Below are 23,326 nucleotides of genomic sequence, written 5' to 3'. Positions count from 1 at the left end.
TCTCCAGATAGGATTATATTCTGGCATGTGTGGCTTTGATTTATGTAACTCCTTAATAAATATGAATAATTTCTTTCCAGGTTATTTAGCCCAAGTGTTTCTTAAGCATTGTTCAGTTTATTGGAGACATTTCACACAGATTTTCAACAGATGCTGGCAAATCTAAATATTTGTTCAGTTCTTAAGGTTGTTTGCTGAGGACAGTATTTTGTATTCTTAGATAATTACGTTTGTTTGCATGTGACCTTGGTTTGTTTCAACCAATTGTCTAATGATCTCAAATTTGTCTGAGATCAGTACAGTAAGAACCCTTTTGTTGTCTTTCCATTTTAATTCTTTCCTTCATCTGATAATTACCATTGTCTAAAGAATTACAAAAGGGGCAACAGTCAAAAAAGACACACATGGGAATATTTCCTAAAAACTAATTTGGGCAACTAATCTAATTATTCCATCCAATATGTGCTCTCCCTGAGCTGGAGGCAGTGTCTTCCAAACCACATCTGTGAACACAGGGGCACAGCCATGTCTGGGAAGGAGACAGGCATTGGACTGTTAGGAGGAAGTTGAGTTTCCACAGGTCATCCAAGGACTATATGGAAAACAGCTCACAAGTGTTTACACCTCAGTTCCAGAGAAAAGCCCTGTGTGATTATGACTGTCTGACAGCTGCAGACCAAGACACACACCAGCAAAAACTAGCTTTAGGGACAATTGGCAAACAATATTGAAAAAGAAATGGCCTCTGCCGATCTCTGGACTTGGGTGAGCCTGTTGTCCAGATAGCAATCTGTGCAGCTCAGAGCTGTATTCCCAAGACCTCACCAAGTTCTTGGGACAAACTGGATATTTGTATGATTTTCTACTGCCATGGTAACAAATTCCCACGAAGTTAGCAGATTCAAACTACGTTTATTATGCCACAGTTCTGCAGGGCCACAGACCAGGGACGTCATGGCTCAGCAGGAGCCCTCAGCATAGAGGCTCCCAGGCAAAAATCAAGTTGTCTGCAGCACTACCTTCCCTTCAGGAGGCTGTGGGGATGAAGCCACTTCCAAGTTCCCTCTGGGTGCTGGCCAGACTCAGTGCCTCGTGACTGGAAGACAGAGGCCCTGCTCATTTGCTGTCTATAAGCACTGCGCCATTCATCCCCAGCCTCTAGAAGCCTCCTTCATCCCCTGGTTCATGACCCACTTCATCTTCAAAGCCAGAAGTGGTGAGTGGGGTTCCTCTCACACTTTGAATCTCTCCTGCCTTCTCTTCTACTGCATTTCTCCTTGACTCTTCTGGCTTCTTCTTCCACCTTTAAGGACCCATGTGATGATAATGGACCAACCAGAATAATCCAGGACAATCTCCCTACTTAAAGATTAGCAACCTTTCTTCCATCTGCAAAGTCTTTTTTGTAATACAATACTAATAAATAAAGTCACAAATTCTGAGGGTTGCATCATAGATATTTTTGGGGAGCCATTGTTGTATAAGCCACAACATTCAGTATTTCTCAAATAAATTAAAAATTCCCACTTGGAGTAGACACTAATAATATTGTCTCCATCATGCAGCAATATACCTGAAGACCGAATCTGACAGATGAGGACTAGGATAGGTACAGGAGGGAAGAAGAAAACACCATTGCATGTTCATTCTGCCCCAGGCCTAGAGCTAGGTGCCTTCTCATGAAAGTCTGCCTCAATACAAAGTTTTGTGAAGCAAGCACATTATCTCTGTGTTCTACTGAGGGCACTGAGACTCAAATTAGGTGAGTGACTTGTCCAGCAGCAGAGCCCTCTGAATCCAAACCCACATGGTTCTCCTATTTGCATAATGTCTTCTTGCTTCAGCTGGCATGTTATACTCATGTGTTGCCCTGGTGAAGTACACAGATTCTGTCTTATTCAGGTCTGGGCTTACCAATTGTGTGACTAAATGCTGTACATATCTGTGCCTCAGTTTCCCAATCTGTTAAAAATGGAGACAATAACTGCACCAAGTTCACAGAGTTATTGTGAAGATTAAGTGAGTTCCTACAATCAAAGCCTTCAAACAATGTTTGGCATCACTCTATGAGTGTTTGCTATTATTATCATCATATGTTTGAGCAAATGGATTTCAATCACATTTGTTACCTTTCCATTTATATATATTTTTTAAAGATTTTTTTTAAATTTAGTATTTATTAGAGAGAGAGAGCACACATGCATGCGTGCTTACACATGCATGTGAATGGGAGGAAGGGCAGAGAGAGAGGGAAAGAAGCAGACTACCCACTGAGCACGGAGCCCTATGCAGGGCTCAATCCCACAACCCTGAGACCATGACCTGAACAAAAATCAAGAGTCAGAGGCTCAATCAACTGAGCTACCCAGGTGCCCTTCACTTATATTTTTTAAAATATCTTCTGAATAGTTTTATCATCTTGGGACATGTTTGCATTTGCATTGACAATTTCATTCTCCATCCTCCCCTGTGAACACTATGGGATGATGAGGAAAGTGATACTGGTGAGATAATACTTTTGAAATGATGATTGTGCCTAAGTAATAGATTAGGAAAAATGTACATGTTTGCCAAGGGTGTGGTGGGGGAAGAGCAAAACTCCTACCAGACACCAAAATGTTTTTCTGGGTTTGGCAGAGAAGACACAAAGCAGAGAGAGGTGAGTGGAGCCCAGAGAAGGTGACTGGACAAGGAGAGACCACAGACTTACAAGTGGTATCAATCACTAGACACAGACCCGCCTCCATTCCCCATACAATTTCATGTACACATAGGCTGACCAGCCTCCCCTAGAACAGCAGAGGGGGCATGGCCTGCACTCAGGAGTAGTGGGGCTGTGTCCAGCAATGACTTCCTTTCAGCAGCAGCAGACAGTTCCCATGTGTGATCAAGTAAGAGCATGCCCATCCATTGCATAGTCTTGGGCCCTCATTACCCAATTCCTTGCCTCTTTCTCCCTCTCTTTATACTCCTATGACCCTTCCTTCTTGATGGTACTAAAACAAGAGTAGGGAAGACTACCAGTTAGACCCAGGAAGAGTATCCTGGCACTGCCCCCAGCTGACCACTGTTCTCAATCATTTCACAAGTGGCACCAGACATGAATTCTTTCGTGTCTTTGGACATCAGAGCGGAAGAAATCATTACCAGTCTGATCTGAATGCCAAGTAATCACCTTCAACATGAAGCAGAAGCATGAGTCCCAAGGGAAATACATTCCTGATTGCTCTAACCTAATGAACACCAGAATTGAGTCCACATGGAGACGTTTATTCTTTCACTCACAGTGACTGAGATTTTGTTATATTGAAGGAGCATTAAGAACAGCATTTAAAGAAACAGATATGCAAGGAAAAGGAAATATTTCCATGCTGTCAGTAGTGCGTGAACATTCATTTGATGATTCCATTCTGTGATCTGCTCATAGCAACTGTTGGATCAGATAGCTGTCCAGCCAACGAGCCTCCTCCATGAATTCTGTTTCCCTCTTGGGCCATTTGCCAAGAATAACAGATTGAACTTTAACTCCAAGTCTGAAAAGTTTCCTTTTACTGACTAGAGTTCAACCCCAGTCTATTACCCTAAACTAACTGATAAAACGAGCCTTTGATGCTATCCTTTGAACAAGTTGTGTAAGCTAAAACTTAGTGAAGGAGAAAAAAGCAGCATATGAAGCTTTTGAGCTAGCGGCTATCCCAAACTTTAATTTCAGACACAGTGCACACAATTCACACCTTAGGGTTGCAATAACAAGACCTCAAAGCTTCAAAAATACAGGCGGATATTTCTGAGTTTGTTCCTTCATCTCACACAAAGACCTAAATGACCATGTGTTACCTTATTTTTTGTGAGTGCTGTGATTTACATTCATACATTCCATTTTGTCCTGAATCTGGAAATAATTTCCCCTGAATATGAATGTGAAGGAAAAAAAAGAAGGAGGGAGGGCCAGAGAGTGCTATAGTCACACAGAGCAGTGTTTACATCCCTGTTAGTCTAGATGCACTTCTATCGCAGGGTGTGTCTCTTTATGTCACAATTATTTATTCAAATCTGTTTACCTGTATATTGCTCCCATTAACCGGAAGCAGTGCTGGCTTACTAACCAGGAAATATGCTGTTGACTCTTTTAGCAAAAGAGTCAATAGCCACAACAAAAATGAAAAATAAAAATATTTTGATAACTGATATTTTACAAAATTATCATCCCAGAAGAAAAATAAGTACTTTTTTGGACTTCTTTATACTTACTTTATAGTTAGAATTGTCTGAATTTGAACTGTATTGTGGGGGAGAAAAAAAAAAAAAAAGGGCCACCAAGGAATTTATCTGTCATTCTCTGCCAGTCCCTAGAGGAGAGGGTACCTCCTAAATTCATCTTGGTCAAAGATGTTCAAGGATGGGTTTTGAGCCAGAGCAGTGCCTGGCACATAGTAGGGGTTCAGTTCTACAGTTAAATAAGTGAATGGATGGAAACTTATATCCCTAGTTCCTAGCATATATCCACTCCTCAGTAAGGGTTTAAGGTTTAATGTTGGCAGAGTAGCCGAGCTTAAGTTTTCCCCTAGAAAATGAAGGGAGTAAACAACTGAAAAATGGAAGTATTCCTAGATAAATGTATTAGGTTATTTTCTCTCTCTCTCTCTCTCTCTCTCTCTCTCTCTTTCTGTGAAATATACCTTATAACCATGTGACCTTCTGGAGTCATGTGGCCAATGCCAGCTGTGTTTCTTTACATCAGTAGGATATTTTATTTTCTCCTCTCTGTGTTTTGTTTAATGATATTAGTTGTCTCTAATGACTTGGCCAGACTGGAGAATGATAGCTGTGATTGGATAGTTGAAGGTGCTGGTAAGTCCAATTGGCTATATTCCATGAGTTGGCACATTAATCAAGGTGTGGTTAAGGCTTATGGTGGCTTATGCTTAAGCAGCATATGGTTAAACCAAACAGTGTTGGGCAGCAAATAGGAACACTAGCAATCAGCTCTCACTGGGCAGGTCCAAGAAGGAGCGATAGACTGACCTGCTGGGCCAGAATGCTCAGAAACAGGGACCTGGGAGTAGGCAATATTTTTCAAGAAAATGGCCAAAGCTTCCTCACAAGCCTGGGCTCAAGGGAGCACAAAGAGGATGGAAACTGTTCAGGACAGGGAGCTGGTAAGAACTTTGGGTGTCTGTTCTCAACAGCCTGGAAGTGCAGCTAAGTTAACAAGGTAAGGATTTAGGCACAACAGAATGAACAGGCATTTACCAAAATGAGAGTGGGAGAAGAAAACTCTGCGCCATGCATGAATAGAGGCTCACATCCAAATCAAGCCAATGCTGATGCATACCTTCAGTCCAAGGTCTCCCAACCCCCAAATCACAGCCTAGAATGAGATTGATCAGAAGTAGAGATCTAGGGACCTCAGCATGCCTTCATTCATTCTCTCATTCATCTAAAGAACCTTTTGTGACCACCAGGTCTGTGCCAACATTTGGCCAGGCACTGAGAACTAGTGGTGATTACAAGGACAAAACCCAGCACACAAAGAGAAAAGAAAACACCATGCTCTCTGTAGGCATGCTCCAGAGAAGCGTGGAGGGGAGGATGCACCCAGAAGGAGCAGCTGAGAGTTGTGGGATGAAGGAAAAGTGGCAGCTCTACATGACAATTCAGAGTCCCATTCAGTTTTCTCCATAGTTTAGATTTCTCTGAGCACGTGATCTTCAATAATCTGATCTTACCGAGGGTGAACTTACCTCCTATCCTTCCACTAATTACATTGTTGATCCATATCAGACTCTAAAACCATCGCTAGGCTTAAACTGGCCCTGCCAAAGCAACATCTGTGGTTTTTGACTCCCCAGACCAGTACCATCTCATCCATACTCTGTCCACCTCCCCAGCTCTGCGTCAGTACCCACAGCCAGCTATTTTGATAAACAAAAACCAGAGTGTCATCTTTGATTTCTCTCTTTGCCTCATACTTTCTGCTCCCAACAGCCAACCCATCAGCACATTCTATTCAAAGGTTACTTCCAAAATTATCCTGGATCCATTCACTTGTCTCCATGTCTGCCACTCCCTAGCACAGGACCCTAGTATCTCCTGATATCTCCCACCTGCACTATAGCACTAGCCTCCTACCTGGGCTCCTGCCTTTATGCATTCCCCACCCCAATCCATTCTCTGCCAGGCATTCCATTTTCTGCCAAAACACATCCACTGGCAATCTGTCCAACTTCAAGATCTTCGTTGGTGCCTCCTGTTTCCATTCTGTTCCCTATCCCCCATCACCCTGTACCTTTCTCCCCTTATTCCCTATATCCCAACTATATCACCTTTCTTACTGTCCTTCAATCACCAATCCATTCCCACTTCAGGATATCTGCAGCCCATGAGTCCTCTGCCTGGAATGTTCTTATTCAATCTTTACATGCCTCTCTTGCTCACATGGCTCAATTCAACCTGTCCCTCCTCAAAGATTGTCCCCCCCCCCTTAAATGTGAAGTCTTAAAATGTGATCATAAAAATAAGCTTGTTTGTTATTGAATTTTAAAATCTCCCTCTCTTATTTTCTAAGTCATTTTAAGGGGGGTGTCTACTTTTCCCAGTGAAAGCAGCAATAACGAATAATGACCTAAGTGAAATCTTTTGCCTTTTATCTTACCAGCTATTAAGTTCATTAGCCAAAATGAAGGCATTTTAACCTCAGAGGTAAATATTGCAAATTTGCATGTGCTAATTACAGTTGGAAGTAAGATCACCAGGAACTCTAGTAAGTTCCAGCAGAATTTCAGCACTTACATTTTTAAATGCAGACATCCGCAGCGTCATGGCCGAGTGGAACAGAGTAGCCCTTGCTGCATGTAGAACTATGACTTGCAAGTTCCTGATTAGTGCACAATAGCAAATTGAACATCTCAATGCTTAGAAAAAAATCTCTGAGCTGGACAGCCATTCCCACAGTCAGGGCCACTACAAAATCAGAGGATACAGGTTATATCCTGTGGTGCTATTGAAGATCTTTAGTAAAGAATGTTTCTCCCCTCTTGGTAACAATTTCTGCCTCCTTAAAGAGAATGAACTTCTGGCTAACAAATATAACCTTGGGTGCCCAAGATTAAAATAGTCACCCTTTACAGGGCCAGAAATCATGCTACATGCCTCACGTCTATAATCTCCAGAACTCACAAGCCCTGGAAAGGTTACCCTCATTTTTTCACACGAGGTCAGTGAGCCTCAGCTACCACACAGTGGGGTAGAGGAAGAGCCAGTCTTCAAACTCCTGCGTGTCCAGTTCTAAGCCCTGTGCTATTTCCACTGCCAACATATTGTCTCCAATTTCTTTGATTAATTAGTCCAGAAGAACTGAGGTTCACCTAACATCTTTAGAGAGTAAAATGAGCCTTATAATATGAAGGAAGTGAAACAGAAGCGAGAATAAAAAGCAAAAGGGCAGAGATGGTAATAAAGGAGAGAATTGGCACAAGCCCTTATTACTCTTTGTGGTGAGGAGAGTTTATTGGATTTCTAGCAAAATCCACTTTATCCTCTCAATTCAATCAGATTGATAAACCCTCTGAAGATTTATACCATGTTGTCATTGTTTTTCTGACCCATCTGGTGACTGTGATCATGTTCAAACATTAAATGGGAGAAAAATAAATGTGCATTCTTTCTAGAATGGCATACACATATGTTCTCAGACTGACAAGTCAGATTCAGCTAAAGAAGACACACATGCACACACACGCGCGCGCACACACACACACACACACACATACACACACAAATGGATCTGCTTAGACAGGAACGGGCTGAAATCAGCTCCCAAGCAGCTGCTTTATTTTGAGCAAAGCTGCATGTAATACTAGATGGGATTAAATCTCTCTCTTTCTGTTGAGGAGGCAGCCAAATGTTTCCCAGTTTCTAACTTTGTCCCCTTGCTGGATCTCAAAGAGGAACTAAGAGGACCTTCCAAGATACCTTTTGCTGAATGTGTCATTCAAGATTTTTCTTTACCAGACCTTTATTAATGGGAGAAAAATGTCTCTAGGTGAATTGTCTGAGAATAAATCACTTCAGTCTGTGGGGGACTTGATTCTTTATTCAAGCACACTGGAGCTTCTGAGAAATTCTTTGTATTTACTTATTTTCCAATAAGGTGCTGATAGTTATTATCATTTATAATGGCATGCCCCAAAAGTTTCTCTCTCATTGACTGAAGGCACTAATCAGCTTGAGGTAAGTTCTCTCATTTGCACAAGAAAATCACAAGAATAGTGTTTCAAAGAGCACAGATCTGCCCAGTAGTTTCACATGATACTCTGTGCATCATTTCAGAAGCAAATAATATTGTGTCCCATTTCAGAAATAAAGAACTCAGGCAGAGAAGCATAAATAACTTTTGGGGGATGGTGAGTTCTAGGTCTCTGTAAGTAAGCTAGACCATGAGCCAGCAAGTTCTTGAAAACCACACACTTCCCTCCTTAGGTATGTTTTACAACTCTTTTTTTTTTTTTTTTTTTTAAGATCATGGTTTCAGATCCTCTTTTTGGTACATCTGGCTGGAAATGACCTACTATTTCATTTTATTTTTGTATTTGTCTTTGATTTCATGAGGTAAAATTTGCTTTCTACCTGTGATCTTGGATTTTGAGTCGTGAGGTTTTCTGGAACTTCCTGAGGATAAAAAAAAAAAAAAAAAAAATGCTTGTGAGGGAAGAGGTGGGCATTGTGACCGCACACCGGGGCAGGTGCTGACTCACACGCTGCTCTAGAAGCAGTCAGGACACCAGCTGCGTCTCTCCCTGCCTCCCTGGCCATGCTTCCCATCCTTGTATTCTCACAGCCTGTGTTGACTTTGGAACTGAGAGGTCTCATGCCAAGCCAGCCTGCCAGACTTTGAGAACAGTCACATGGAAAGTTCTGGAAACTGACCATTAATCGAGTGAGAGAAGAAAAATGAAAAACAACTTCGTCCTTCCATCAAACGTCAGTTCACCAAAATGTGCATCTGTGGAAGAGGCTCTGTGACCTCCTTGAAATAAACTGTTTTATCTCCTGATAATATTTTCCAAATATGGCCTTTGAGAATTACCTATATTGCCGCAGAGGTGGGACAGGAGATGCAGAGGGGAGGAAACAGTAGTGTTAAAAATGCAGATTCATTTTCTCCACCCCAGAGGTAGTGAATCAGAATCTCTAACACAGCCTTAGAGATTGGAATCTGCATTTCCCCGGGTGAGTCTTAAGCATTTTAATTTGTTAAAAACAGCTGTTTTAAGAGGTAAATTACCTTACTCAAGAAAGTACCATCTTGGATTAAGAATTGAATAGTGGTGAGAAATGGACGGTACCTTCTACGACATTTCTTGGCCATTGTGACAATATTTTTTTCCCACTTTATTGAAGTATATTTGACACATTACATGAGGTAAGTTTTAGGGGTATCACCTGATCATTTGATACATGTATATATTACAAAATGATCACGACAGTAAGGTTAGCCAACATCTCATCATCTTACACAATTACCTTTTAATGTGTGTGGTGAGAAAAATTGAAGATCTACTCTTCTAGCAACTTTTAAGCGCATAATACAGAATTGTTAATTACCATTACCATGCTGAATAGTAAATCCCCAGATCTTATTCATCTTCTTACTGGAATTTTGTGCCACCGAGCCACTATCTTCCCATTTCCCCTACCCTCCAGCCTGTGGTAACCACCATGCCATTCTCTGTTTCTACAAGTTTGTCTTCTCCCCCACCCCCAAATTCTGCATGTAAGTGGGATCATAAGGCATTTGTCTTTCTCTGTCTGACTTATTTCAGTTAGCACAATATCCTCAGGGCCCACCCATGTTTTCATATGTGACAGGATTTCCATCTTTTCATGGCTGAAAATATTCCATACATACAGATCACATTTTCTTTACGCATTCACCCATTGACAAGCACTTAGATTGCCTTCATGTCTTGGCTATTGTGAATAATGTACAATGAACATGGGTGTAGAGACCATCTCTTTGAGACAGTGATTTCATTTCCTTTGGCTTTATACCCAGAAGTGGGATTGTTGATTATATGGAAGTTCTACTTTTGATTTTTTCATGAACCTCCATACTGTGTCCCAAAGTGACTATAGCAATTTACAAGTGACAATATCCTTTAAAGCATTAAGATTTTGGAATATATCTTTGGGCAAAGGTTGATTTGATAGCCTAAAAAAGGTATTTTATCATTGTTTTATTACTGTGATAGACACACACAGGTTGTCTTTTTTAAATGTGGCTTTATCACCATGCCATCTTTCTGGTTATGCTTGCATATGGCTTTAACTAAGGCTTGCTTCTTCAAACACTTGGGTTGTTGGTAATTTTGTTTGGTTGGTTGATTGATTGGTTAATATCCCTCTTGTCCACACTGTGATTGCTACAGATTTAGAACTGCTTCTTTATTGCATAGTACCGAGGTTTTGGTTCTCACACTCGTGTGGTTTTATTTACCAACTGGAACTTATCAGCAGTTATTTTAATTTATGTAGTTTATGGCTATGTAGTTATTATTTATAACATAAATAGGGCCTTTTAAAAAGTTGTTAGCTAAACATTTAACTAGAAGAAGAGAACTTAGACAAAGGAGAAAGCAAGATAAGCCTGGCTTTCTATCTTTGTCCAGCCTCAATGGTTGGGGTGTTGTCAGCCTAACTGATGGGGAACCTATGGGGTTCCCAAATCCAAGCCTGGAGGAGAAAGCCTCTCCCTTGAGGTTTTTCACAATGTCAAAGAAGTCAAAACCAAAAATTGTGCAAGGCATAGAATGCAGTAAGCCACAGAGCCCTGAGATAAAAGAGGCTGACCCCGGAAGTGAGCCTCCAGGAAGTAATAGTGTGTCTGGGTGAAGCAGGAAGGGTTTGGCCTCTTAACTGGAAATGGCCTTGTGTTCTGCAGCTGGTTTTGATGTGCTAGCTGCTGCATGAGGGCTGGGAAGGCCAGTTGTAAGTCAAGGGTATGGATGGCATACGTTGCAAGTTCTAAGTGAACGTTTTCAGACTGTGGGTCTCTGCCCATTAGTGGGTCATAAAATAAATTACTGGGTAGCAAAAGGTTTTGTTATATTCATGACATATGGAGTATGATAGAATAAATAGAACAAAACAGAATAAGGTACATTGTACATGGCAAGGAAAATATTATTTGGGGAAACTGTGTATGTGTATATACTATTCTATAATGTATTTTGTGTTTCTTAGTGTATGTCAATGTCAAAAGAAGTTTGAGAAACAAAATAGTTTTCTAGATAGGTCCTGCCTTCCCTAATCCTGACCATTATAGGCACTGAAGAGGCAATACTCAGATAGAAGTTTGGCCTGCATCCTGGATTAGTCTTAGCTCTGTATTTGCTCAGCACCAGCCTACTTCTTACATGAGACTAGAATTAGCCTTATTGCCTTCAGCCTAATCAAGGTAAGCTCCTGGAATTCACATGGCTTCCAGTTCAAACTTACTCATGACCATCATAGCACCAGAGTCTTCAACTGGATTTCTATCCCAATTAGCAAATTCCTAGCTAGTCCTAGAAACTGCCCCTAACATCCAAGTAAGAACCCTAACAACCTGCTTAATTATTGCAGGGCACATCTTCCAGAAGAAGCAAACCCTGCCATTTTACCTGACACATGAGCTGGAGTCCTGTGTTCACCCATCAGCTTCCTTTCTGGAGCTGTGCCTATTCTATAATTCAGGCCATCACCACTACTGCAAACTGGCTATCGATGCCCCCAGGGGCAGCCTCTACCCCTAACTCATCTGGAACCATGGATGGTGATGATTCATCCAGAGCTGAGCTTTGAGATTTGTCTAGAGGAGTGGTTCTCCTAGTGTGGTCCCAGATGAGCAGCATCAGCATTGCACCGGTAACTTGCTAGAAATGCAAATTACAGGGCCCACCACAGACCTACTGAATCAGAAACTCTGGGGATGAGGCCAAGCCATCTGGGTTTCAACATGCCTCCCCAGTGATGCTGGTGTGCATTACAGTTTGAGGAACACTGTTTTAGGGCAAAGGGAAATATACTAGACAATCTACTGACACCTAATAACAAAGACCAATCATCTTCCTTCTGTTCCCTCACACAGATTGGGATGGTGCTGTCCTCAGATGGAACTTGCTCTTGCATTAACTCTTTAATACCTTATAGTAGAAATATTCCAACTTTGTTCTTCCAATTTTACTCAAATGAAGTATGAGGACATATAATTCAACCTGATTGAATAAAAACTGAAAAGATAATAACAGAATTGTTCTGAGGTTTGCAAGTTTCCAGAATACTAAAAAAAAGTTTTTATTTGTCGAATTTCACTTGCTAAATTTCCTTATTCCAGTTGGGACTGTCCTCAAAAGAGATATGACTCTCAGGAGGCACATCTATTTCTTATGAAAATACAAACCAATTATTTATTTGTCTTTTTTTTTTATGATTTTCTTTCTTGATACTCAAAAGGTTCAGAGAAAACTCCAAATACTAAGTTCTTTATCCCAAATGTGCATTTTTTAGTTTGCCCATCAGCCACCTCCTTAAAGCCCAGACTACCATTGAATTTTATAGTAAATCACATGTAACCACTCTGAGAAAGCATGACCTAGTGACAAACAAAGTTTCTCAATGTTTTTTCGTTTATGGTCCATCTGTAAACTTCCTAGCACAGTGACAGCTCCTTCCAGTCATCAGCTTACTCCTCTCTTGACCCTTAGCCTTCCAAATCCAAGCACGAATGTGTATACACTGATTTTTAAAAACCTACACACATCCACCATCTCTCAACTAGAAATACTGATTAGGCAGACAACAGGAACTAAGAATCAACAAATAAAAAGAAACATGGAGTTGAGAGACACAAACCTCATGTCCCACTTATACCTATCAATGACTAATTGTAGTCAGCATATATTTTTCTGGTCTGTCCAGCATCCCTTCCTTTGGGAGTGATCCCACCACTGTGCTATAGAGCCTCCTTACAACACATAGTGCCGGTGGTGTCTCTACCACCTTCCTGCCGAAGGAGTGGCCATGACCTAGGATACATCACCCACAGAACTGAGCCCTATCTCTCTGGGAGAGTTGATTAGATCAGGAATTAACCCCTGAGCCAGTCATAACATCCTCAGGACTCTTGTCCTAAGAGGAAGCTGTTATTTCTCTGCAACTAGGAATATTGAACAATACAGGCATCTGGAACATCTGGGGGCCATTGTGCCCCCTCCCAGGATGAAGATGAGAGGGAAGCCAGCTGAGAGAAGTCTATCTAAAAGATCTGGATCCATCTATGCCCAAAGTCCATCGTTCCTCTTTGCCTCTCCTGTTACCTGTGCTATTTGATTAAGGTTTTCACAAAATCTAGTTTGAGGTAGGTTTTCATCATTTGCAGTCAAGAGCCTCCTATAGTTTCCTGAGTATCCCTGCAAACTGGTTTTCTAATTTACTCAATAAGTGGAAAAATTATTCTCAGTTGCCTTTTTCCAGATCTATGATTCTAAAACGTACTATGCTCTAAATTGGGCAGATTATTTTCTAATACAGCATGCCAATGTATCCACTCCTGAATCAGTTTTCTTTCGTTTAAATTAAATCAAAGTTATCTTGCCTACATCTTCTGTGAAGATTACTTAAGTCAGAATCCATGGATGCTGGGATGAGCAAGTCTTCCCTTCTGTCCTGATACAAAACATTCACAGGAGTCTACAAGCACAAGCTGCACAAGGTCTGCTATCTTCTTGCCATTGACCTTGTTTTGTAACTGGTACATCAGCACCTTATTTGGTTCTGGTGAAAGCCCAAACAAAGAGCAAAAGCAAAATGCCTTGATATTTGCTGGCATATTGTGAGCAGTTTATGTCATGAGAATCGAAACATTGGCAGCCCCGATAAACTCTAATGAACACAAGTAAAGGTTTCATTGCTCTATAAACAGTTTTTATATATAAATGTCACATGAAAGGCAGTGGGATTAAAGATTTATGCTACAGAGTTGCCTGGAAAACATCACCCAAGAGCTGTTGTTCCTTTGGCAGGCAATGTAGTGGCACTACTGTTTGTTTAATCTAGGCTCCTCTTTCTTAGAACTCTACACTGTCAAAACAGTCCTTTGTTCTCAGGATATGTGTGTAGAAGGGGACTAAAAGAACAGGGGGCATTTTATTTCTTTTACCAAAAAAAAAAAGACCAGAGGCAAACATGAGCAAATGTTCAAGTATACCTCTAGGTATGAAGAACACAGATTTTCATATACAAGGAAAGTTCTTGGGCTCTACTGCTTACACCAAGTTATCATCCAGAAATAGCAAGACTCTCGAAGAATTCGGGAGTTCATTTTCTGTCCTAAGAGGAGCACCTAATGATTTAAAAAAAAAAAAAAAAAAAAAAAGTTCTCATCAAGTATCATTACTTCGAACACAAGGATGAAAAATTAACCACAGCTCTGAGCATCAAAGTTGCCGAACTTGGAATCCATCCCCAAAACCTGTTGGAGTAGCACAGAGCACAAACTCAATTCGCCATTTGTTAAAAGAGTTTCTTAACCTTTCAGTTGAGACTTCTAGGGCAGGGGCTTGAATTACCACAATGTAAGGCTGTGGAAGGCCAATAAAGAAATTTTATATGCAGAGGAAGGTACCACATGCATATGAACTATATAATTATTTTGCATATAATTTGAATGTTTACTACTTCAGTATTATTTGTTATTTTCATTATTGCTTTGGCACTGAATAACACCAAAACATGGGGAATTTGTAGCATAAAAGCAATAGTTTTTTTCATGTACACATATTTCTGTAACCAATTCTAGTGTTACTAATACAACATCAATCACAAGAATGTAATAATTTTTCATTAGAAAGAATTTTGCAGATGAACTTCCTTTTCACATCATTTAATATGTCATTTGTTGGACAATATTATTCATTCATGAAACTGGCATTATCGTGACCCAAAATATATCATTCTCAGTACAGCCTGCTTCCAAGAGATGCTAGGATTCAAATATTACAAATATCTTATGGTGATTATTAGACATATAAGTTCCTGATCTTGTGTTAGAATAGGGACAAAAAAAATATCCAAATACTTCAAAGTTTTAGGGTAGGGCGCCTGGGTGGCTCAGTGGGTTAAAGCCCCTGCCTTCAGCTCAGGTCATGATCCCAGGGTCCTGCGATCGAGCCCCGCATCAGGCTCTCTGCGCATCAAGGAGCCTGCTTCCCTTCCTCTCTCTCTGCCTGCCTCTCTGCCTACTTGTGATCTCTGTCTGTCAAATAAGTGAATAAAATTTAAAATAAAAAAGTTTTAGGGTAAAATATAATAAGGTAAGTATATCATTTTTATGATTCCCAGAATAAACAGCTTTTTTAATCTAATGGACCAATTAACTAACAATCAACAGAGATGGATTATAACAACATAATTTATATTTATTGTTTTTATATTATTATAATCAAACTAAAGACATAGATTAAGTATGAGAAGCTTAATTCCATTTATAAAACAGACTGTAAATACTCAAAACCTGAATATTGTAAAAGGAAAGACAGAACCAATGACAGTCAGCAGTCAGTCAGGAGAGAAAAAGCTGACTGGCCCACGGAGATGAATTTCCTCAATCTCTGTAGTGAGGACTTGAAGAAATACTACCTAGAACCAAAGAGTCAAAAAAACAGAGATATAAATATACTCCAATCTGAATGTGTCCCCAAAATTCACATGTTAAAAACCTAATGACAGGGAGCCTGGGTGGCCCAGTGGGTTAAGCCTCTGCCTTCAGCTCAGGTCATGCTCCCAGGTTCCTGAGATCAAGCCCCCCATCGGGCTCTCTGCTCAGCAGGGAGCCTGTTTCCCCCTCTCCCTCTGCCTGCCTCTCTGCCTACTTGGGATCTCTCTCTCTCTCTCTCTCAACTAACTAACTAAATAAATAAAACCTAATGACAAAGGTGATGGTATTAGGAGCTAGGCCTTTGGGAGTTATTAGGTCATGAGGGGGAACCCTCATGAATGGGATTAATGCCCTTATGAAGACAATCCCAAAGAGCTCTCTCCCTGTCTTTCTCCCGTGTGAGGACAGAAGTAGTCAGCAGTCTGCAACCCCACAGAGGGCCATCACCAGGATTTGATCGTGTAGATACCCTTCTCTTGGACTCTCCAGGGTCTGGAACTGTGAGAAATAAATTTCTGTTGTTTTTAAGCCCCCAGTCCGTGGATTTTGTTATAGCGGTCTGAGTGGGCTAAGGCAAAGTATAAATATGCATAGTGCATGGAGTTATGTAGGTGATTATGAACTAAATATAACATAAAGGAGGGTTTAAGAAAAGTGGGTCTAAGACAAATCTTGTATCTCTAAGAGCAGAGATCAATACTGACACATTTGATTAAAAAAGAGAGAGAGAAGTCGAAGTATATTATTTTGCATTGCCAGTCAACTATCAGAAAGATAAAGCCAGAAATGGTTAAATCCCAGTTCTCATCTTCCTCAATCTGTGAGCAACATTTGAGCGGTTGATAACTCCTTCCTTCATATCTTGCTTCATTTCGTTGCCAATTCTCAGGGTTGTTCCCTACTTCACCCCCGACTCCTTCTCGGTCTTCCTTGTGGCTTCCTCCTTGAAACTTATAACATTGGGGTGCCCCCAGATAGCACTTGGGAATGAGCCCCTTGGCATAGGATCATCTGCATATTTTCCTAAATTTTTTGAAAGTTGTAACTCACTATGATAATTCCAGCTGGCAAATATTTATTAAGTATCTATGTTATGCAAGGCACTGCATTATATTCTTGGGCAACACTGTTCTTTCTAGAACTTCCTGTGATGATGGAAACATTCTTTATCTGCAATGTCCAATATGGTAACCACTAGCTTCATGTACCTATTGAGTGCCTGAAATATGGCCAGAGTGTAACTGATAGGCAATCAATGGCTAGTGGTTAGTGACTACTGTATTGGACAGTTTATTTCTAATGACTTGGCTATGGTGGTCCTCAATCCTTGGATCTTACCTTTCAACAAGGAAAGGATCCTACTCAAATAAAAAGAAAAATTTTAGAAAACAGAGTAAGAGGCTCTTTACCACAACTAAACCTGAGCCAAGTTCATTGGACTGTACCATATCGAGATTTTGGAAAGCTGATCCTAATTTTTACTGGTAAGAGACAAATCTACCCTCTTGTTAAAAAAATATTGTGATTTTTTTAGGGGCACCTGGGTGGCTAAGTGGGTTAAAGCCTGTGCCTTAGGCTCAGGCCCTGATCCCAAGATCCAGGATCAGACCCCATATCGGGTTCTCTGATCGGCAGGGAGGCTGCTTCCCCCTCTCTCTCTGCCTGCTTCTCTGCCTACTCTCTGTCAAATGAATAAATAAAATCTTTTTTAAAAAATTGTATTTTTTAAATAGTACATTAATTCCATTTTTAACTTCATAAATGCTGGTAGTTTGGGAACAGAAAGTTATAAAATGGACCTAATAAAACCCAAGACATAACAGACCCATCATAGCCAACTTCAATTTTGATCTTGCTTGTTTTTCAACGTTGTCTCTTCAGTTTCAAAGATCTCACTAGAAGTGCTGTTATTTCATCTACCTCTAATTCTGAACTTCCTGCTCTAAGTTTATTTCCTAATATTTGTCATATGCTTTATGAATATCCCCCTATAGCACCATATATTGTTGTGAACCTCTGCATATTCATAGTCCACTAATACAATTACAACTCATTTCTGGCAGGGAATGGAAATATCTGACATTTCATTCTAATTGATGTCCCATTATATTAAAATTTCTAATAGAAATTTCTATTTCTATTAAAATTTCTGTGCATTATCTCAGGACATATTTGCACATGGTAGATATCTAGGTTATAATTGCTTAGACATTTTCAGTATGTAAAAGAAAAAAGTCCTTTGTTTAGAATGATCTTAACTATTCTTTAAATGAATGAATATTTGCCATACTTATATATAGTTCACCATCTTGGTCTCCAAAAGCCACACCCACTATTATTTTCCAGACAGGCCTCTCTCTCTAGATTTAATTACTGGTACTGGATATATCCGGCTGCTTTGGGACACACCCTTCACTTTCTAAGTCTCAGCTGAAAGTGTAGTCTAGTTTGCCACTTGATTCCTTTTTAGAGGTGTTAGGGCCCAACATTTGCTTCTGGTAGTTAAAGCCTTGGACCAAAAGCTGGAGTGGGAGTCTACCTCTTGCTACCATATACACTTTTGGCCTATGCCTTCACTTAAGGATCTCTTACTGAATGGAAAGCTGGTATGAGAAACTTGTTTTCTCCTAAACAGGCAAGTTCTGGGTTCTCTACAGTTCCTCAAACTTCTATTACTAACCAGCTAGTTATTTTCTGAGCTCATCATATGTAGCTAAAAGAGGTCAGCTAATACTTCAACATTCTAATAGAAACCATCTTGCCCAAGTCAACGAGTTCATTGGTTACATTTCTGTCTTCCAGTTTGCCACAGAAGATCGTTACACCAAACGCTTCACAGTTATATAACATGAGTCACCATTTCTTTGGCTTTTATGATAGTTTCTTCAACATTTTTCCAACTTACACCCACCACCCAGCCCTACATATTTTAGGTTTTTCTTGCAGCCAGCACAGTACTTATTAATAATACAAATTCCTGCATAGGTTTGCTCTTGCTACAAAAATATCCCATAAAAGACAGCTACAAGATCTCAGTGGTATGTAACAATAAACATTTATTTAGCTCACATGTCTGTGGATTCTCTGGGGATGTGCTGATCTAGGCTGGGCAGTTCAGCTGGGTGACTCTCAACTATGTCTCTTATCCTCCTCCTGGAACCTGTGGGTTAATGTGGGACGGCAATAGCAGAATGAGAGAGCCCAAGACCTACACTAGAAGAACATTTCTAGCCTCTATTGAGTCATGCTTGTTAATGTTCCATTAGCCAAAGCAAATCACATCCTGAACCCAAAACCAACAGGGTAGGGATAATTCCCTACCAGAGGATAATTCCTCTGACCACTGTGAAGACAAAAACAGTCACATGATCAAGCCCCATGAGTGGGAAGTTATACTGCTTCCATGGAAGTGAGAAAAAGGAGAGAATATCTCCGACAAGACTATAAATATGCCTCAAGAAAAATCTTGTATCGCCGTGACTTGTCTTTCCTATAAATTAGGAACCTTTCAGTATAAGCAAATCATTCTGGCTAAACTAATCACAAAGGAATTCATTGGAAAAATACAGAGAAATTCATAAAATCAAGGAAAGTCTGATCATACACACCTCAGAAAAGGATTAGGGACAAGAAATTTCCAAGTATCTAGGTAAGGAAATTCATAGTCTCTGGAGGAATGATGCTATAGACTAGGGAAAACTGTCCCACCCTTAAGTCACTCAGCTGAAGATTCAAATTCCCAAGATAATCTAGCTGTGTGAGGCTGCTTAACCCTAGGCCAGTGAGAAACCAATGTACTATCCCATAAATCTACATGTAACAGGGAAGATTTTAATCCTCAAAGGAAAATCAATATTTTGTTACCAAAAGAAGAGGGCTGCATGCTAAGAAAGCAAAATCCACAGGTGTCTATTTGAATTTTTAGGAGGTCAAAACTGTCAAAAGCAGTATGTTATGCCAACCCACTTACACAAGAATGAAGAAATAAATCTATGTCACTCCACTAAATATTGTATATCAGAAATCTTATAAACCAGATGCTTCTAAGAATGGCTAAAGTTCCAGGTCTACCATTTACTACTTATATGACCTAGAACAAGTCACTTAGCTGCAATCTCTTCATTTATAAAACAGGGAAAGCCTGCCATCTCTTTCTATAGGTTGTTGTGAAGCTCAAATACATTAACAGACATGTACACAAAAGTGCTTTAAAAACTGTAAGATGAGGGGCACCTGGGTGACTCAGTAGGTTAAGCATCTGCCTTTGGCTCAGGTCACGATTCCAGGGTCCTGGGATCGAGTCCTGGGAAGGCTCCTTGCTTAGTGGGGAACCTGCGTCTCCCTTTCCCTCTACCTGCCACTCCCCTTGCTTGTGTTCATGCTCATTCATTCTCTCTCTCTCAAGTAAATAAACTAAATATTTTTTAAAAAATAAAAATGATTCTAATGTGACAGCAACTCTTCTGTGTCCAACGACACTGGTTCCAAATCAAGTGCCTAAATGCTATCTTACCTACAAATGTGAGCAGGTAAGAGACACCTTTCCCATTTAATTATCTCCAATCAGAGGAAGAAGATGCTCTGAAGATAGCATACCTAAGGATTGAAGGAGGAAGACAGATGGCTATTTGCCTTTATATCAGGCAATTTGCGACACTTTTCATGAGGCCCCAGGCCAGGGTCTATTACTGCAGAGGCCACTATTCCATCATCTTAGAAGGTAGTAGTTTCTATGGGAAAATATCCAATAGTCCTACAAACTGAAGTGAAAGAAACAGATAGACAAAGAGAGGAGACAAAAAGACAGAAAAAGAAAGACTTATTTTCATTGAAAACTCAATCCCGAGTCACCCGGTGAGCAGTGTCTATGTATCTGTAAGACAGCACATTATTTAATTCTATACTCAACACCTTTCACCCTTTGGGATGTTTGACATTTGGAAGGGGATTGTGAAGGGGGCAGAAAATAGCCAAACATCCAAACATCCTCCATGTGGTCACTGAGGGAGCAAAAATAGTCAAAAGGGTTCAGACACGGAGTCCTTACAAGATACGCTGTGGCTGGAGGACCATGGTCTCACTTCCAGCAATAGCTTGCTGTTCATGACTAAGTAACAACAGTATGGATGGAACAAAGGTTAGCATAGCACCCTCCAGGCCCCACCCAACAGCACAGGGCATCTTTAAATCCATCCTTGAAGGTAGTGGAGTGCTGGGCCAGGCATGTGCTCATTACACAGAGAAGCACTCACTCTTCATGGGTTAAACACAGTAACTTGCTTGACTTGTCCTTTGTGAATGATTGGTTCATTCACCTGCTACTACTGTCCTACCCCCATAGATGTCTTACCTTGTAACTCTCTTCACTTTTCCATTCCTGTAGTGAAATAGTATTTCTGAGACATGATTTTATCGGGTTTTACCCCATGGTAATTTCCTCTCTCCACCCTTGTAAGCAAAGAGTAGGTCCAGTGCCCCGGACAATAATTGTAACCGAATCTCCTGGCATTGGTGGTTCCAAGAACTTACGCTCATTAAGAGACCATGCTAGTGCATCTCAGGTAGACATCACTGAAAAGGGTTGCCTCTGAAGAAATAGAAGAAAACGAGAGAAGGAAGAATATCCCCCAGGGTAGAAAAATGTTGTCTGACCTGAAGTAAGAACAATAGATGGAGAAATGAGGGCAAAGTCCTGAGTGGGTCTCAGAAAGAAATCCCTTCCCACTAACACACACACACACACACACACACACACACACACACACACACTCTTTACCTGTTCTCCTTCTTGAGCAGAGACTCATGGAGTGTGTCCAAGCCTCCTGGGCCCAGGGAAGTCTCACTGAAATCCCCAACATGGCATCAGTTTATAGGCTTGAAGTTCCTGGACTCAAAGGAGCCCATGGGGGGTGGGGGGGAGACTATCACATTTGTAAGAAACCAAGGATCAAAGCAGCCTGTGAAAATCTCAGAGGACGCCCCACTGAACACAAGACTGATGAACTGATCATCTCTCATCCCTAGTACCTTGCTGTTATTACATCCGGAGAGAGGGAGGGAAATGCCAAATTGTTTAAGATGAAGTCTGTATCATGCCAAGAGTTTGGAGCAGGAAACAGGAATCAAATTGAATTATAAGAAAAATAAAGTCCTATTTTGTGCACACTGAGGTTGTGGCCTGAAATCTGTATTAGCTACACAGGCACGTGTTTGCTTCCCAATAAATCATGAGCTCCTAGAAGATCCCAAACAGATCTCCTTCCTTCTTGCAGCAGGAATTCTCAGGTGTTACTTATATCACTTGGATCTTGTTAAAATACAGATTCTGATCCAGTAAAACTATGGCCTGCCCCAAGATTCTTCACTCTGACAAGTTCTGAGATCATGTCGTTCACAAGAAGCAAGACAACAGAGATTCATAGTGACCTACACATGTAATAGATGCTGGAGTCAAGGGAGGAACAAACAAAGATAATGATGATTGATCTTCTTGAGACAGAGGAGGCTATCTTTTGCTATTCCTCACCTAACAATGGCCTGGCTAAAGAGCATAATTTCCACTCTAACAATGACTTACTGATAAATTTTGTTCACTGGGAATTCACTTGAAGAACTATGGATACGGGCTAATCCTATCTTTCACATTTTTTTGCTTCTGGCCTCAGAACAGGAGAGACAGAAGGTACAACATAGGTACAACACTATGCTAAGTGAATCCATGGTGACATGTTGAAATTATCAACTCTTCTTCGTGAATACTATTGATCCATTCGACTGCTGTGTATTGAGTGCACAGGTATACACTGTAGAGAAGTAAACAAAATGCCCACTCTCGTGGTGCTTACATCCTAATTAGGCTTATTAAATTTGTGCCTATAGGGCTACCTAACATGTTGGTCACATGTGATCTCATTTGATCCACAAAAGAGAGAGACAAATAAGAATGTTGAGGGCCACCGTGATAAAGTGACTGCTCTGAAGACAGATAACAAATAAAAGGCAGGGTATGGGTCTGAACCTGACTTTCTTTGAGTTTCGATCTCTTCCTAATACCTGATGAACAAAATTTGTGATGAAGATGCTGTTATGATGACTAGTAGGTTCTTTGGTGAGGCCACAAAAACCTATACTTGGCTGAGCAACAGGAAAAGACAGCACTGACCCTGCTCAGAAAGATCATTTTTTTTTAATCTACCAAAAAAAAAAAAAAAAAAAGACATTTATTGACCAACTGGCTACAAATCAGGAGGCATCTCATTTCCATCCGGATAACAGAAACTCATAGATGAAACAGTTTAAATATCTATCTTCATTTTATATTCTTTGTCGATTTATTTCATGAAATACAAGGTTATGATCTCAACAGTTATTACCAGATCACCAAAGACATTACAACCCCTCAGAGAGCCACCTTCTAAAAAAATGAGGACAAGTGTAGAGAGCTAATAACAGTAGCATTTACCCATCTTCTGTTTGCAAAGAAATTTCTCTCCCAACTTTCCAAAGTAAATTGCAGTAAGATCTCCAGCAATAAACTGGTGACATCGCCTTTCAGAGAAGATTTTTAGAACTGGCCTTATGCTGTCCAGAGATACCAGGTAGCAGGTAGCCTGGGGTCCAGGATCAGGA

This window comes from Mustela lutreola, chromosome 3 (assembly GCF_030435805.1).
Source record: "Mustela lutreola isolate mMusLut2 chromosome 3, mMusLut2.pri, whole genome shotgun sequence".
Lineage (NCBI taxonomy): Eukaryota > Metazoa > Chordata > Mammalia > Carnivora > Mustelidae > Mustela > Mustela lutreola.
Note: the sequence above shows the minus strand (reverse complement) of the source record.